General features: G+C 32.7%; 1 long non-coding RNA gene across 1 annotated transcript in view; it reads left to right on the top strand.

Moving 5' to 3' along the window:
* Positions 1–2,151: 2,151 nt before the first annotated feature.
* Positions 2,152–16,882, top strand: part of LOC125058029 — an 81,619-nt gene continuing 66,888 nt past the window's right edge. Inside the window, exon 1 of the long non-coding RNA XR_007118306.1 lies at positions 2,152–2,286. This is a non-coding gene — a long non-coding RNA (uncharacterized LOC125058029). The remainder of the gene's footprint in view (positions 2,287–16,882) is intronic.

Genomic DNA, 16,882 nt, shown 5'->3' with positions numbered 1-16,882 from the left:
CGCGCATCGTAAAATTTCACTCTCATCAATTTTTAATAACGTGCCTAAAGAAGTATAACTTCAAAAATAATTTTGTTTTGCATTTATAGAAAATATATTCCAGTTTTATTATATCCGGAAAGTAGTATTCAATATTTATAGATAAATTTAAAAATCGTGAAGATTACATATTCTGGAAGTGTTATGGACATTCTAGAATATATAATAATTTATGAGAATAAAACACTTTTTATAAGGACCATTATATTATGTTCGTAAAATTGTTTATTTGTGTATAAATAACTTCGTGAATGCGTATAGCGGAACCACACTGTGGTTGACTTTGATTAAGTAGCTTTGTTTTCTCTTCACTCAAATGAAAAACGTTTTCCTTTTGAATAATCAAAGGAATGAACAAAATCTATTTACTTCTGAAACGGAAATTCTTTAATTAGTTTGAAACATTTTTTTACAGAAATTTAAATGTATTTTTTACAGTAAAATTATATTTTTAGTATGTACAGTATTATATTGTATATCGTATATTTTGGAGCTGTATTTAGTAATTCAAGGATGTGAAATTTATTTTAGTTACTTTACAAATTTAGTTTCATTTAATATTCATTTTAAAAATACTCATTTTGAATATTCTTTGTATATTAGTAAGTATAGACGTATATAGATGACACAATACGTTATAATAATCAATTATTTTTTACTTTAGTATTATGAATGCTAATATAGAACTGTAATTTAATGTAATTGAAAGATTTTGTAGAACATTTCACATCAAATGACGACTCATTGGTCTAGTCGTTAGTACCCCTGCGAATCCATGGGTCCCGGGTTCGAACCCCGGCTGAGACGAACATCGATGTGATGAGCATTTGGTGTTGTGCATAGGTCTTGGGTGTTTAAATATGTATTTATATGTCTATCTATCTATAATATGTATGTATATCCGTTGCCTAGTACCCATAACACAAGCTTCACCAGCTTAGCATGGGACTAGGTCAATTGGTGTGAATTGTCTTTAAAAAAAAAGCACGAAATCACATATAAGAATTCCGTTCAGAAATATAATTTTGGCGTATAAAAATTGAACGTGTTTATCATAAGCCTTTGCTGGGTTATAAAATAGGTTGTTTTGGAGGGCGTAAGGCAAGTCATGCATAGCACACGTATTTTTCTCTCCCTGAAAAGATTTATCAGCCGACCCTTAGAGTGAGATATGAGTGAAGGAAATATCCCATTCATCTGAATGTTGAAAGCAGAAAAATTGTTTTTGTTTGCGAGTTTTATAATGAGATTTTGGTTAAATTTATTTTTAATTTTCGTTAATCATTGAGGTTGAGGGATTAAGAGTTTTCTTTGTTCAGAGTTCTTATATTTATTTCCGTCCGTTTCACAATTTGACGGTTTCACTTCGATAGATTACAATCTACCGAATAATAATAATACGTTAAATTGTAAGCAGTACGCTGAGGTTCACAATCTTTCGACAGTTTATATTCTCGCGAGATAGATTACAATCTAACGGTGTTTACAATTTTACGTTAACATATATAAGACTCCTATATGGAGAGGAGTGAAATGTGCCCCTTTAATAAGAAGTGAAATATTTTAAAATCCATAGACATACAAACGCGGACGTAAATGTTTATTAGTGTCAAACTCGTGGCAGTTCAATATGAATAGAAACTATGATTATTATATCCAATGTATAACTATTATTATTTGAATATATTATGTGTATCCAAAAAGGATGATAATTGGTCACTTTAAAATTCAGATTTGAAGAGTTAAATACAAAGAAATCATTAAAAGATGTAATCTAAATCTTCTAAAGAAATTTAATCTTTTGTTATAGTTAAAAAATTTGGAAAAAATTTAGATTATTAATGAAACAAGTGGCCAGAGGTGGTGTTTCCCCATTGCATTTTCGTACTACTACTGTTGATAGCAAGATAACCCTTTACTGATTTTATTTCACTAGAATACGAGTTTAAGTTTATTTTAGTGTTCATCGCAGATTTTACTAAGCAGCGATGTTAACACAGTGTATGCAGCACGCAACGTACAGCGCGTAAACCGAAGAAATTGTTTTATAAGTAGTTAAGGTCAGATTTTGCGCCGAACGTATAACGGTACATTTAGTATGATTCTGTCTTTGGCGGAGAGATCACGTATTTTCCGTGAATGAAAATGAAAATACGTATTGTGTTGTGAAAATTGGAATGTGCTTTAGGGAATAACTCGGAAAAGTGAAGTGAACTTTGAACTCTTTAAAGTGGATAACGACATAAGGTTAGCGTAACATAATTTAGTATCTATTAAAATGCTTGACTAAAATTGATAGGATTTTTATGTTTACAAATATGTACATTATTTAATTTCAACCAAACATGGCAAGGGAGCGCCACAAATAGAGTTCAGTCATAGTCGAGACAGATTTGACAGTTGTTATCTAATAATAAAATAAATCTTGCCCGCGTAAACGTAACATTAATTATATATTTGATAACGCCCCCCAGTGGGCCAACAAAATATTTATGTAGTTCGTTTATGTATAGTACATAATATTGACCAGTGTATTGGAGCCTAGTACATACATAGTAAGTGAAAAAGGGACAGCTTTCCTGGAAGATATCGATTTAATACATAATATAAAACATAATACAATACAAAAAACACCTGTTACCGTTGATTTTATTTATGTACGCCCTTGATTGTTTGAACTCTTGTATTATATAACAATGATTAATATTGTTTCATGTTTGACATTGGATATTTTTTATTGTTATTTTAAATCTAACATGCAAAATTATTAATGAGTTGTATATTAAAATTATCATTAGGTGTCGTTAAAATTAAATTTATTTGTTATTTGAATTTTAGGTTCTGAATCTTGACACCATTTTATGATTTTAATTATTACACGACAATTATGTAACTTTCATAGGAACGTCTTAACACTTTGCATTAATAGTATGCAGTATTAATAAGGCGGCCTTATCGCTAAAAAGCAATCGTTTGCGGGAAACCCAACTAATATTGTGTTGTTTATAAAAAAACTGCCAACGTAAAACAATATATGAACATATGTTTTTATTAAAACTTACTACATCATATTAATATATCCATGCCCTATTGAAAATCTTATTTTAAACTAAACTAAACTATTATTTATGTATACTTAGGTATAAAGAAGTTTAGTCTCATTTAAAATATACATGTCAATTAAAAAGTAATAATATGCAGTATCGTTTAGTAATAAAAATACTCTAACTACAAGTGTAGTGGTTTATTTCTTTTATATAATTGAATTAGCGCAATTTCATAAGATATCAAGGATTTTTTTCATTTTCGCATATTGAAATGAACCTTAAAAGATTTTAAACCCGAATGTGTATTGGGCTTATGACTGTTTGAGTGCAAAGTAAAAACAAGAAACATTGATTCCACGGGGACAGAACCAAATAAATTAAAAATATAAACGTTTATATGTCCATTGGCGAAGGAGTTCAGCTGCTGTTGTTTCTCCAGTAGCACCAAATGACAATGATTATTTTATAAATACACAAACCGGAGGTTCACCTGATATTAAGTGTGACCACCGCGGCGTTCCGCTGGATAGTTACACATTAAAGGAGAAAGAAACAAAATAAAATATCTTCCGCTAAGAAAAATTAAAAAGTTCATGAATAGCACAAAAATAGAAAACTATCAGACAATCACTAGGTAAATTTAACGCAACCAAAGGTACTCTGGTTTTATATATAAAAAACAGTGACGCTAACAATTTCTAATGTATCAGAATTTTTTCTTGATCATTTATTTTTCTATTAGGCATCGACTTTTTGGGTCTAATCTTAATCTTATTAAGCGTTGTTATATATCATATTTATCGATATATAAGCGAGAAAATTCTTAATGTATAAACCCCTTTTCTACACTTAAGTTTTGAATATTTTGAAAGATATTGTACAATTATTCTTTAACCAATAAAATAAAAAATGTTTATTATGGAACATAAGATACATGTATCACTTATTCCACGTCATTAAGTTTGAATTTGTAGGCATCCCTACTCTCAATCAATTAGTTGTGTCTACACCACATACATAAAGATTTGAAACATTCTGACACCATACAAATATTTTCTAAAACGTTTTATCCGTATAAAAACTTTGATAATTTAATCCAAGATGTAAAAAAATATAAATAAAAATCCCTATATCGCTGATGAAAGTTAATAGATAATAGAATAAAGTGGTGTACTGCAATTTTATAGGAGACATGAATGTCCAGCCGGTAGGAACTGTACTAAAAAAATAAATATGTGGCGCTACAACCTCTTTAGGTCTTGGCCTCAGATTTCTGAGTCTGTTTCATGATCATTTTTAAATCTAATACGCAAGTAGGTGATCAGCTTCCAGTGCCTGACACACGCCGTCGACTTTTTGGGTCTAAAACATGTCGGTTTCCTCACGATGTTTTCCTTCACCGTTCGAGCAAATGTTAAATGCGCACATAGAAAGAAAGTCATCGGTGCACAGCCGGGGATCGAGCCTACGACCTCGGGTATGAGAGTCGCACGCTGAAGCCACTAGGCCAACACTGTTCGTTAATAAATAAGGCTATACATATGTCGTACAAAGCATGTATTATACCTGGTATGCAATCCCTTAGCATACAGCAAACCTAAATGTTTGCAAATAGATGTTAATTTGTTTACTTGTAAGCTGTCAAGCCGTTTATAGTCAGTACATGAAGGCACCGTCACGTCTGACCCAGAATAGTCTAAGAGATAGGAATTCTTCCTTTTTTCCTTATTTAAGTACAACCCGTGACCCAAAGTAAATGTATCATAGAGAAAGTCAAACCTAGTTTCCAAGGACACATTTTTTTATATATTACATTTCGTTGCAAGAATTACAATAAAATTAAAATAATTAAATATAAAATTAAATATAAAAAACTTCATCATATATACAATTACTTAGAAATAAAGAATTAAAAAAAGGGGTTTGAAACATATGTAGACAATGAAAAGGACTATAAAGGAGGCAATTTTAAATAAATACACCGGGTGATGTGATAAATTTGATAAGTCTGAGAAAATAATGACAGTTAACTTACATAACCTTAAAACTACTCCTGTTGATTACAATAAAATTAGTTACATAAGATTTATTTACAATAGTGTGATGAAAACATAAACTGGACACAATTTTTCTCGTCACCAGGAGAACGAACAGATTTAAAACTTAAATACATATAACATAAAATTCTAATTATTATATTGCGCGTATAACAAAACGCACAACTGGCGAAATGGGTTTCTAAAAGCGGAAACTGAGTCCTCTATGTATGTAAACTAAATTTATGTTCTAGTTTTACCAGATCAGTAGTTTTGAAGCAATATATGTCAAAATTAAGCATCGTATTTTTTTTCTCAAGGCTACAATTATTAGAATTTGTTATCAGTACGTTTACTCTTCGACGACGTTACCAAGGTCGCTGTACGTAATGATGTCACGTGTCCCGAGTATAAATGATACTTACGAATGTATTGATATTTAATTAACTTGCAAAACAATGCGATATAAAATGGTTACAATCATAAATGCATTTGTGTTTAAACGCATTTCTTGGGTAAATACAAACAACCTATATAGAATAGATCATTTGGATCAAATGCATTCAAACGCTTTTTTGGAATTGGAATAATAGCATTTAAATCTATTTAATAATACAAGAACTTTTATTAAAATCATTCTTAAAATTAATTATTATTTAAACTAAAATATTTAAAAAGTTTGGTCCCTTTGGCAGTGTCGTTTAACGCATCATTGCGAAACAGGCGAAACTTATTCGTTGAGCGAGGAAAGCACCAGCTCTCAGGTCACCGTACTATATATGAGGCGTCAAATTAAATGTTAAATTAACGCCTGTTCACTTGAAACCAAGTCTCTACTCCAAAACAAAATTGGAGGAAAGACTCTTATATTTTTGCTATTATCCTGTACTGCGGCAGCGCCAGCTTTTGTGCTTGGTGGTCAGACGGGGCTAACGCGCCCTAACAAATAGCATCCTATCCCATGTTACCAACTTAAATTATAAAATATTATCAGTGAAATAGAGGGAACAATGTTTGCTATGATCAATCAAAAAGTGTGAGAGTCTTTAGAATAAATATTATCATTGGCTAAGCTAAAGTTCGGTAGCCATCTAGCCAGTAACTAAACGGATTAAGTAAAACGGTCTTCCACTAAATAGGTTTTGGATTTAATTCCATTCTAAACGTATTTCATCTTAAAGTCTGAGCACTGGTGGCACTATAAATAGTGTTGGAAGGTTAAATATAGCTAGAAAAAGGAAAGCAAATTGCGTTTTTAAATTAAAATATATTCTAAAAATCATCAAATTGGTGACACAATCAATTTGGACTTATTCTAATAGTTTAATAGACCTTACAGAGGAAGAGGCGGAGTGAGATTCGAGGGATCCATAAAAACTACGCCTGTCCGGCAGAAGACAATCATTTACCTGCTGGACTGTAGGAGATAGTTTCTTGATGCAACCTGTAAATATTAAATGTTAATAAATTTATTTACGAAATAATGTACGGTTCCTGGGTCATCGGGTTGCTTTAAATAACAGAACATTCTTGGTTTACTCTATATTAACCACTTCCGTACTAGAATATAACCGAAATAATTAAATGTTAATTGCTATGTAACGAATGAATGCAGATGTAACAGTCCAAGAAAGTGATCAAAATGGCTAGTACAATATATATATATATGATAAAATATTACAAACTAAAAATCATAGATACAGTCCAATCTTATTTCGAATTGTAGGGCAGTCAAACTTGGTAATCCCCAGGTAATTCAAAAATATCCTGTCAGGCACAACGGCAACAAGGGGCTCACGTCAAGATGTATCAAAGCGTGGCCCCGTGAGAGATAATGCTGGCTTTTGAATAATACAGCGCTTTGACAAGTACCGTGACGTGCGGTCACTGGGTTAAGGTGACTGATAGTATATTTTAATAGACGTAATTATTTTATTACTTAAACGACTTGTTCCTCCTCAAGCATTAGATGTTGTGCTATTAACGTTAGCGCAAGATTAACTAAGTTTATTTTTACGATCAGCGCAAGTAAAGAAACATTAAGAATTCAATAAATACGATACTATATACAAAAATAAATTACAAATAATTTTATTTTTGTATTATCTTGATTTCACTAGTTCTTTGACAAAGAATTACGATCAATTCATACGTAAAGGAAGCTAGCCAGTGCCGAAAAATTTGCCGCGAAATAATAAGTTGTTGGGATTTCATATCTCTTATAAAGGCGTATGTATTAGGTACCTTACATATATAAGAAACTGAAAAAGCGTGGCAATCCAACGGAATATTACAAATACTAATTAATAAGGCGTTAAAGTTATAGCTTTTAATAGACTATAACTATAAATAATATCGTATTGTTATCTGTCATGTCAGTTTCTCGCTCTCGCACGATTGGTGATATGTACTCAAAACTTCGTGTTTAAAAGGAAATGTTAATATTAATATAAAAAGAATCTAACTGTACATTACGATGGTCGTTAAAAGAAATATTTTATTGTTCCAATCTAAAGATCTTTTCCACGTGGAAAACAGTGCAAAAAGCCAAGACTCGTAATGGGTTTCCATTTTATATTTCCATTTTACTATCGTCGAGCTTGAGTGGAATGCAAAAAATCTATTACAAAATAGTCTTGTCTCATATAATACTACTAAAACTTATAAATTGATTGTCATTCTATGTGGCATTGAAATTATTATTTTAGTTATGTTATATATTACTCATGTCTCGGCTATACACGACTGGAACTATTTCTTTACTATGTCAGAAATATTGCCTGGAATTGCCTGGAAAAATTTAAATCGATCCTGGAGTTTTTGAGTCTATGACAGACATATAAATCTGTTAGTAAATTATATACCTACACATATTAGGAAAATACTACTTAAAGATAATCAGTAGTAATTTTTTGGCAGTTAAAAAACCCCGTTAATTTTGAGCTTTTGCGATATAAATCTATATTGGTAGATAATATATACATTTTTACTATAATATAATTATTATTACTTATCATTAAGATTATACACGAAGAAACTTTAACTATAAAATCTTTAATCATACTTTAATCCGCATACAATTTTAATATGTACTGCTCAAGAACACTTTCAAGTTGCAAACAATGAACAACTTATAAAAAGTTTTAGACAAGTTTTTGTTAAATTCGGCCATGAGTTTGAGCTAATCTACGAAGCGGAACTTGGATTATAACGTTCCAATGATTGAACTTATAAATAAATGGCCATGTGTGTTTTACAAGTGCTTTTGATATTTTATTTTTATATTATTCGGTAGGACTATTTCAAAGTGTCTGAAGCCATAGAGATACCCAAACCATGTGTATGTAACTATGTAAACTGTAGTTCATAAAAATTCAATCTGTAATTTTAATCATCTTGTCTCTTTCTGTCAAATTGTGTTTACCCTGTGGTGAAAAGAGACTGATTGATATGAGGGGATTTTGAGTTACGCAGATATATATTTAGCGTTGATTCGATAGATTAATATTATAAACAGCGCTGTTCCGACATAATACATAGTTTTCTGATACTACTTACTAATAATGACCCGTAATTACCACATTTAACTGTCACACATTTAGATTAAGTAGTACCAACACTCAATCTTGAAATCAAGAGTATTAATATTGAATTTACCTACCTTTACCTACCTTTACCTACCTTACCAGGTTCACAGTCGAGACTTGCAAACGAAGATTCTCGCATGTTAAAATTATTTGTACTGAGTCATGCTTAGTATTACCCAAAATTTATTTAGAAGATCCAAATATGTTGTAGGGCTACCAGCGGGGGTACTCCATAACTTCCAATAGTAACACCGATCCCGAGTTCGATTTCGATGTAGTTTTTTTTTGTAAGGAATCTCGCTGTTGGCTTTAAGGGCCTTTACAGCTCAGCTCGGTCTGTTATGGCGAGCGTTGCTCAGCCGGAATAGGCGTTTTTCCCGCGACTAGCGCAAGGGCGTCTCCTGTGAGGCTCGGACCTCGGATTGGGCCGTCGCGGGCTGGTCTATCGCCTGAAGGGCAGGACGGAAGCTTACTGGAGTGAACGAAGTACGAAGTAAAGGTCCTCGCCTTTCCCGGTGAAGGTGGTTCTCTATCCTAATCTGATTTAGATTTTTATTATTTATACGTATATAATTATTCGGTGTAGTCCTTAGCAGCGTCAGTAGCGATGATATCATCTTAGATTCAAGTGGTAAAAAAACTCAACATTTAAGTCGGAATGCCATTGGTAGTTACACAGTACTACCGCTGATGTGCAGCGGTACATATAAATATGGGCCATATGTAAACTACGGTGCTAGTCAGCTATACAATATTCTGGTATATTTTAAGCTTGAAATATCTGGCGGCGCCAGGAAGCATATTCTATAAATATGCAACATCTATTAATTATTTGCGGACGGCGTGAAATTGGAAATGCATTTTTTTATTTTAATACAGAATGGTCAAACATTAGCGGCGGATAATAGAAAGCGCTGTTTCATATTGTATATTAGTTTAGTTACAAGGAGAGAAGAGATTATCCTACCGCATTTATCATGGGAAGTGCTTTAAAGATTTGTTCGGACTAATATTTGCGGCTGAATCGAACGAGGCAGAATGTAAAATTCCATAATCTTCTCCATCTCGACGTCTCGCGTTATATAACACAACGCTTTGAAAGGCATCTTCTACCGCGCATCATCTCTTTGTGGAACCAGCTGCCAGTAGAGGTATAAGCGTACCATTCCCTGAAAGGCTGGCAACACAGGTCATATAAAAAAAGGAATGAAAATCTTTAAATTATATGTTAAAGAGACTAGGGAACAAGACATTGGATATGACTAAATTATATTTAAAGTTGTTTTGTATTCAAGCCTATACAAATAAATACACTACGATCAATTATATAATTTTTTGCTATACTTATGCCTATGTATTAGATGAAACTGCATTTTGGTTAGCTGGTTCCACATAGTGGTGGTGCGCGGTAAAAACTGCCTTAAAAACGCTCAGTTGTGGAACGACGGACGTAAAAGGATATTAAAGTAAAGCCGACTTTAAAATCTATATGAGGTATGGGAGGATTTATCTGCAACTAGGATTTAAAGGAGATATAATATTTATGTTTTCTATAATGTTATTATAGGGTTCACGATCTAATGGTTTTAAAAAAAGTTGAATATCCAGAAACCTTTTCTCATAGTCAAGGAAATTCTATTTAAACATTATACTAAAACACTTCTGAATCGACTCATTATTTTCTACTTTAAATCTCTTCTTTATTGAATTATACAATTTCTAATACAAATATTCTTAGATATTAATCACTCGTTAAGAAAACATCATACACACTTCACATTGGAACAGACCCAAGTGAATCCATAAACTAACAAGTCTAGGATTTCATTTGCTCTGTGGATGTGACATTTGGCAATTTAGATGCAATTTCAACAGACTATCATACTCTTGGCGGCATTAAGTAATGCAACTGTGCTTTTGACAGAATTTGGAACAACTTTGTTTCAATTAAGTTGCTATTGTCTAAATATGAAAGCTTTTAATTCATATATGAAATCTAAGTTCTGAAATTAAAGGAAATCTTTGAATAGCAAAATTAAATTAACTATTTTATCGGATATAAATGCGAATTTATTTCGATTTTAATAAAACGCTGTACAATTCAATTTCCAAGTAATACCTACCGTCTTTAATATCACATAACTAACATAAATTGATTGAATCCGATTGAAGAAGCGATAATAGAAAGAAAGCCATGAATAGAGGTTTGGAACAAGCTGGACAGAGAAACACCCAAGTTGTTCTGGATCAATGCTACTGAATGAAGTTACGATAACAAGTAATAAGAAACAAATATATAATAGTATTTTCTTATGACAAGAGCAGAAAAACACAAGCAACTTATCCCAATTATATGGAAACATACTAATAAGCGAAAATATTTTAACAAACTTAAAAACATTCGAAGTTCTTTAAAAGAAGAACACGTTCCGTCAATATTTTTCAAAGAAATCGCTTTAAAGTTATAAAAGCGGCCCCTGCTAATAAAATTTATATTTTTCCGAAGGAAAATGTCATTTGTTTTTTCATTCGTTACTGTCATTTCTTTAAAACACGTTACTATATGTACGGTATTCAGTTTAATAATTTATTGGAATTTAGTATTCTGATGCATGACTTGGATCTATGAAGTAGTAACTAAAACCTCAGGAAATTATAACATCTGGGACTTGTGGTAACATTAGAAGACTTTTCGTAGAGTGCTGACTCCAAGTTTTATTATTTTTGATAGGGAATTGGAGGGGTTTAGTTTGTAGAGCTATAGCGAGTCCAACCACTCCGCTTTTGCCTCGATAAAATAGTGATTCACTTTATTTAATATTCACTTTATAATTTAAAAGAAAAACTTTTATTAACTTAATGTAATTTGTATATTGTTTATCCATATTATGTTTTTTTAATAATGATTAATTAAAAATACTTAAGGGTTTAAAGAACTGATCGTGGGTACACAGAAGGCAAAAGATGACGTTCACCAACCAGCCATCTGGTACAAGTCAGAATCATAGAATCACTGCATAGAAACCAGTGGAAGCAGATATGCTCCAGATGTTTCCATGCTCTCAGACGCTCAGATATGAGCCGAGTGCCGACTGACGAGAGAGAGCGTAAAAGATTTGTCATATCGTGCGTGAAAATTCCTCTCTCAGGTAAATCATTCTCTAATTTTCCAGGGTAAATTTAAGTTATACAAGCGATGTTTGTATCCTATAATATGTTAGATCCACTAAAGGTCTTTACACAAAATCCATTAACCAAAAGACACTAGGGACACAAAGTAACACTAATAAAACCCAGACAGTATACGACTCATTTGTATTCTATATAAATAAAATCGAAATGCAAAATATGTTGCTAAGCTCAAAACCCGAAGACGGTTGGACCAATTCAAGTATTTTTTTTATTTATTCCTTTAAGTCATGATTTTTTTTATGGGATGAGTTAAAAAAATAGTGTTATTTAACGTATTGAACGGTCTCTATGGGGTAGTATAGCAAAATGTTCCATATGCTGGTATTTAGCTACTAAAAACGTAGGAAAAGTAAACTCGTAATACAGCGAAACAAAGTTCGCGGGGGCGGCTAGTAGTGTAGATAAACATAGGCGTAAATAACGAAATAACTGCCCTTCAATACGCAAAACGTTGCCAAGTAACCTGCCGCACTTATCAGCACATATAGTTTTGAATCGGTTATTATTTGAGTAAAACTATGTAGTTTTTATGACATAATTAGATTTAGTTACAAAGTTGTCTATTAAACGTTTTAGAAAATAGTTAATACATTTTCATAATGCTGGTAAAGTTAGATAATTTAACGTGTTAGTAGTGTGCACGTGCAACTAATTTAATTACAAGACGCGACATCTATTAGATTTCTACATTAATTAAAAGGAAACACGATAAAGGCGTTTACTATTTACAGGGATTTTAACTATTTATTTCGTAATTTCGTAGTATTTATATAACAAAAAACTGTTATACTAAAGATATAGCCATAGATGGAATACATAATATATAAAAAGATTCAAACAAAAGGAAAAAATCAATAAAAATTATTATTAAGACCTAATTTCACTGCTTTCAACATTTAGATAGATGGGATTTTTCCTTCACTCATATCTCACTTTAAGGATCGGCTGATAAATCTTTTCAGGGAGAGAAAAATACGTGTGCTATGCATGACTTGCCTTACGCCCTCCAAAACAACCTATTTTTATAACCCAGCAAAGGCTTATGATAAACACGTTCAATTTTTATACGCCAAAATTATATTTATAAAAGGATATTTTTACATGTGATTTCGTGCTCTATTTCTAACCTTTGAAGTTAAATTTCCACACATCATTTCAATTCCATTAAATTACAATTCTATATATTATTCATTTATTTATTTATTTCATAATCCTACAGCTAACATAAATTTTATATATTCATATCTGTATTTGATTCTGTAATGGTAGGGGAGCCCACGATGCTAAATGGGGATTTACTCGAGCGTCGTAGAGACCTATTGGGATGCAAAGCTTAGATAATAAGAAGAAAAAAATGTTATATGATATATACCTTTTCATCGGTGGGGGAAGCGGCTATAGATTGTTAAATATGTAAAAAAAAACTGTTGCATGGACATCCTCGAGCGCGTCAGATATTGATAGCATCAATGCCCTACGTATTTTTAATAATGTACGTATGTTAATCTGATCGTTTGCATGATGCGGGTGGTTGTATTTAATGGTTGATAATGAAAAAAAAAAAAAAATTATCGAGAGCGTCAGATTTTCTAAGGGAGTGTTAAGTGCACCAAAAAAAAGCTCTCATTCACTAATCTGACGATTTCGATGGGACGCAAACCCGCCGTGGGTTTCATTTTCATAATTTGCAAAAAAAAATCGCAATTTTTAAATACTCAAGCGCGTCAGATTAAGATATATGTGGTTCATCTTTATGTTCTAAACGAACTGTCTCATAATTTGACGATTATCTAGAGGGATTCGCCTGATCTGACAAAAAAAATTTAGAAAAACGGTTCACCTAAAGGGCCATCCCTGCAACTTCCCGCTAATTCCATTCCTGGGCGCTTAAAATTGATATTTTGAGCTCGCTGAGTTCAAAGAAATAACATTTCTATGCATTTGAGCTCTCCCAGCTCGAAAGTCTGATAGAAGTTTCATAGAACACTATTTTTGGAATTTTCAAACCGCAATAACTTTTGAATGGATCAAGCAATTTTCACGCGGTTGGCGGCATTCGACGCAGTTTTATCATCATCATAAGTAATTTAGCAATTTTAATTGATCGAACCACAAATTTCGGAGTAATCCCGAAAAAACACTTTTTCGGGTTTCTTTCGTTCACGATATCTCTCGAACTAATCAACCGCTTTTGACCAGCTTGGTGGCGATCGACGTGGTTTTTTCAAGCTCAAAGGTGGATTAGTTTTTGAAGTTGATCGATAAAGAAACCACTTTAAAAAAAAAAAATCTTATTTTTTAAGATTTTTCAAAATTTCTCAAAATCTATCGGTCCGAATCGGTTCAAATTCACAGGAAATGTAATTTTGAGTAGATTCCGATCGGTTTAAGGAAATGTAGGCATCACGCAGCTGCACGCATTTAACTTTATCGACGAATTTTTGTTATTTCGGCTTGCGGAAATCGTCAGATTATATATTTTTCATTATTCTTGAATTATTTCCTTCAAAATAATAAAAAAATTAGCTACGCTCGAGAATGTCGAGATGACGTTTTTTTTTTACAACTTTGTTGCCCTCCCCTTTTTTTCCGTCACTCTCAAATTATCAGATTAGTGGAATATACACTTTTTAGGATGTAATTAACTCACCCTACCTTAATCTGACGCGCTCGGGAATTTCTGATGGTCAATGTTTTTTTACTAATCTGATCCTGTCTCTTTCACGCGCGGCCTTATATATGGGCCTCATATTTTGTGGAGGTACTTAACCGGGTACAAGGTATCCCCCTATATATTAATCTGCCGCGCTTTAGTAAATCCCGAAATCCCCTCTTGGGCTCCCCTACCATAATGGAAGATGTGTTAAAAAAACTTAGTACTAGTAGTAAATCAATCATCATAAGTGGTGATTTTAATATTAACTTATTAGAAACAAACTCAAATAGTATCAGATTAATAAGTCTTTTTAAATCATTTAATCTGTCTAATGTTTTTATGGAACCAACTAGATGATGACAGACAGAAGATGTGACAGCTTCTTCTGCCACTTGTATAGATAATATTTTTTGTAATTGTGATTACTTACATAAAGAAATTGTTAATAAATTGCCTTCTGATCACAGTGGACAAACAATAACGTTTTGTGCCTACATACCTGTACAAAAAATTCAAATAAGGTATAGGCCAATCACATGTAAAAATTTAGAGAAATTAAATAATACCTTGACCAGTAAATTGTGTGTTCAAAACTTTAATAATTTTTGGGACCCTAATGAGTGCTATGCGGAGTTTTTTACCTTGTTAAAATCGCAATTTAATGACATTGTTCCACAAAAGACAAAAAGTATTTACGCCAAGTTCTTATTTAGTTATTGGGCGACTCCAGGTATTCGTAAGAGCAGGGATAAACTTTTTGAACTGTATGGCCTAAGGCAACATGTAAAAAATACAAACTTTCATCAGCATATTGCGAAATATTCAAAAACTTTTAAAAGTGTGTGCAATATTGCTAAAGCACTTTATATTAGTAATAAAATAAAATCAGCGGATGACAAAATAAAAACTACCTGGCAAATAATAAATAATGAAACTGGTAGAAAAAAACAGCGTAATACTGAATTTAACTTAGAGACTGCACATGGCAGGTTGGTTCCATAAACTCAAATGCAGAAATAGCTCAGGAATTTGAAAACTTTATTTTATCAATATTCCCTTTAAAACTACCGAAGCTTTAAATTCATCATCCGCACTTTCTTTTGCGTTATTTACGAAGAATGTAAGGGCATGCCCTACGGAGTTTCGATTTCAATATACAAACCCCCAGGCTGTTATAAAAGCTTTTAAAGATCTTAAAATTAAATCTACAGAAGATCTTTGGGGATTGTCTGTAAAAGTCTGTAGTTCTATCATCGAAACTATTGCGCCTTATTTAGCTTTCATATTTAACACCAGCATAGACCAAGGAGTCTTTCCGGATCTCATGAAACACAGTAAAGTAGTTCCGTTGTTCAAATCCGGTGATAGTAAAGAACCCAATAATTATAGACCTGTGTCAATTCTGCCAGCTCTCAGTAAGGTGTTTGAAAAGTTAATGCTCAATCAAATGTTATGTCACTTTAATAAAAACTCCATCTTTCATGAACAACAGTACGGTTTCACCAAAGGGCGTTGTACAACTGACGCCGGTGTCTCCCTAATCAAGAACATTTTTAACGCCTGCGAGGAAGCACAATATGCCATTGGAATCTTTTGCGACCTTTCGAAGGCGTTCGATTGCGTAAACCATGAGACTCTTCTGCTGAAACTTAATCACTACGGGATTAAGAACAAAGCTCTGGACTTACTAAGATCTTACTTGAAAAACAGACAGGTTAAAGTTCAGGTTAACGGCATAAACTCATTAGGGTCTGAAATTACAATGGGCGTTCCTCAAGGTTCAATATTGGGTCCATTCCTCTTTTTAGTATACATAAATGATTTACCCCAATTAGTTCAGAACCAACCGAAGATGGTGTTATTTGCAGATGACACATCATTGATTTTTAAAGTAGATCGACGGTCACAAAATCGTGACGACGTGAATAATTCTATTCTTCGGGTCCAAAATTGGTTTACGGTAAACAATTTGGCACTGAATGATAAAAAAACTAAATGTATTAGATTTACGTTGCCAAATGTTAAAAGTAGGGAATGTGCCACAATGTTGAATGAAGGAAAACTGGAATTTATTAATCAAACGGTTTTCCTAGGCATCACGCTAGACGAGAAGTTACAATGGGGACCTCATATCACATCTCTTGCGGGGCGGCTGAGCTCAGCCGTTTATGCGGTTAGAAAGGTAAGATATTTAACAAATGTAGAAACTGCGCGTTTGGTCTATTTTAGCTACTTTCACAGCATAATGTCTTACGGCATTTTGCTGTGGGGTCGGGCTGCTGACATAGAATCCATTTTTATTTTGCAAAAGAGAGCGGTCAGAGC

The sequence above is a fragment of the Pieris napi genome, chromosome 17, assembly GCF_905475465.1.
Source record: "Pieris napi chromosome 17, ilPieNapi1.2, whole genome shotgun sequence".
In the NCBI taxonomy this organism is placed as follows: domain Eukaryota; kingdom Metazoa; phylum Arthropoda; class Insecta; order Lepidoptera; family Pieridae; genus Pieris; species Pieris napi.
This window is presented reverse-complemented; position numbering and strand designations above follow the sequence as displayed.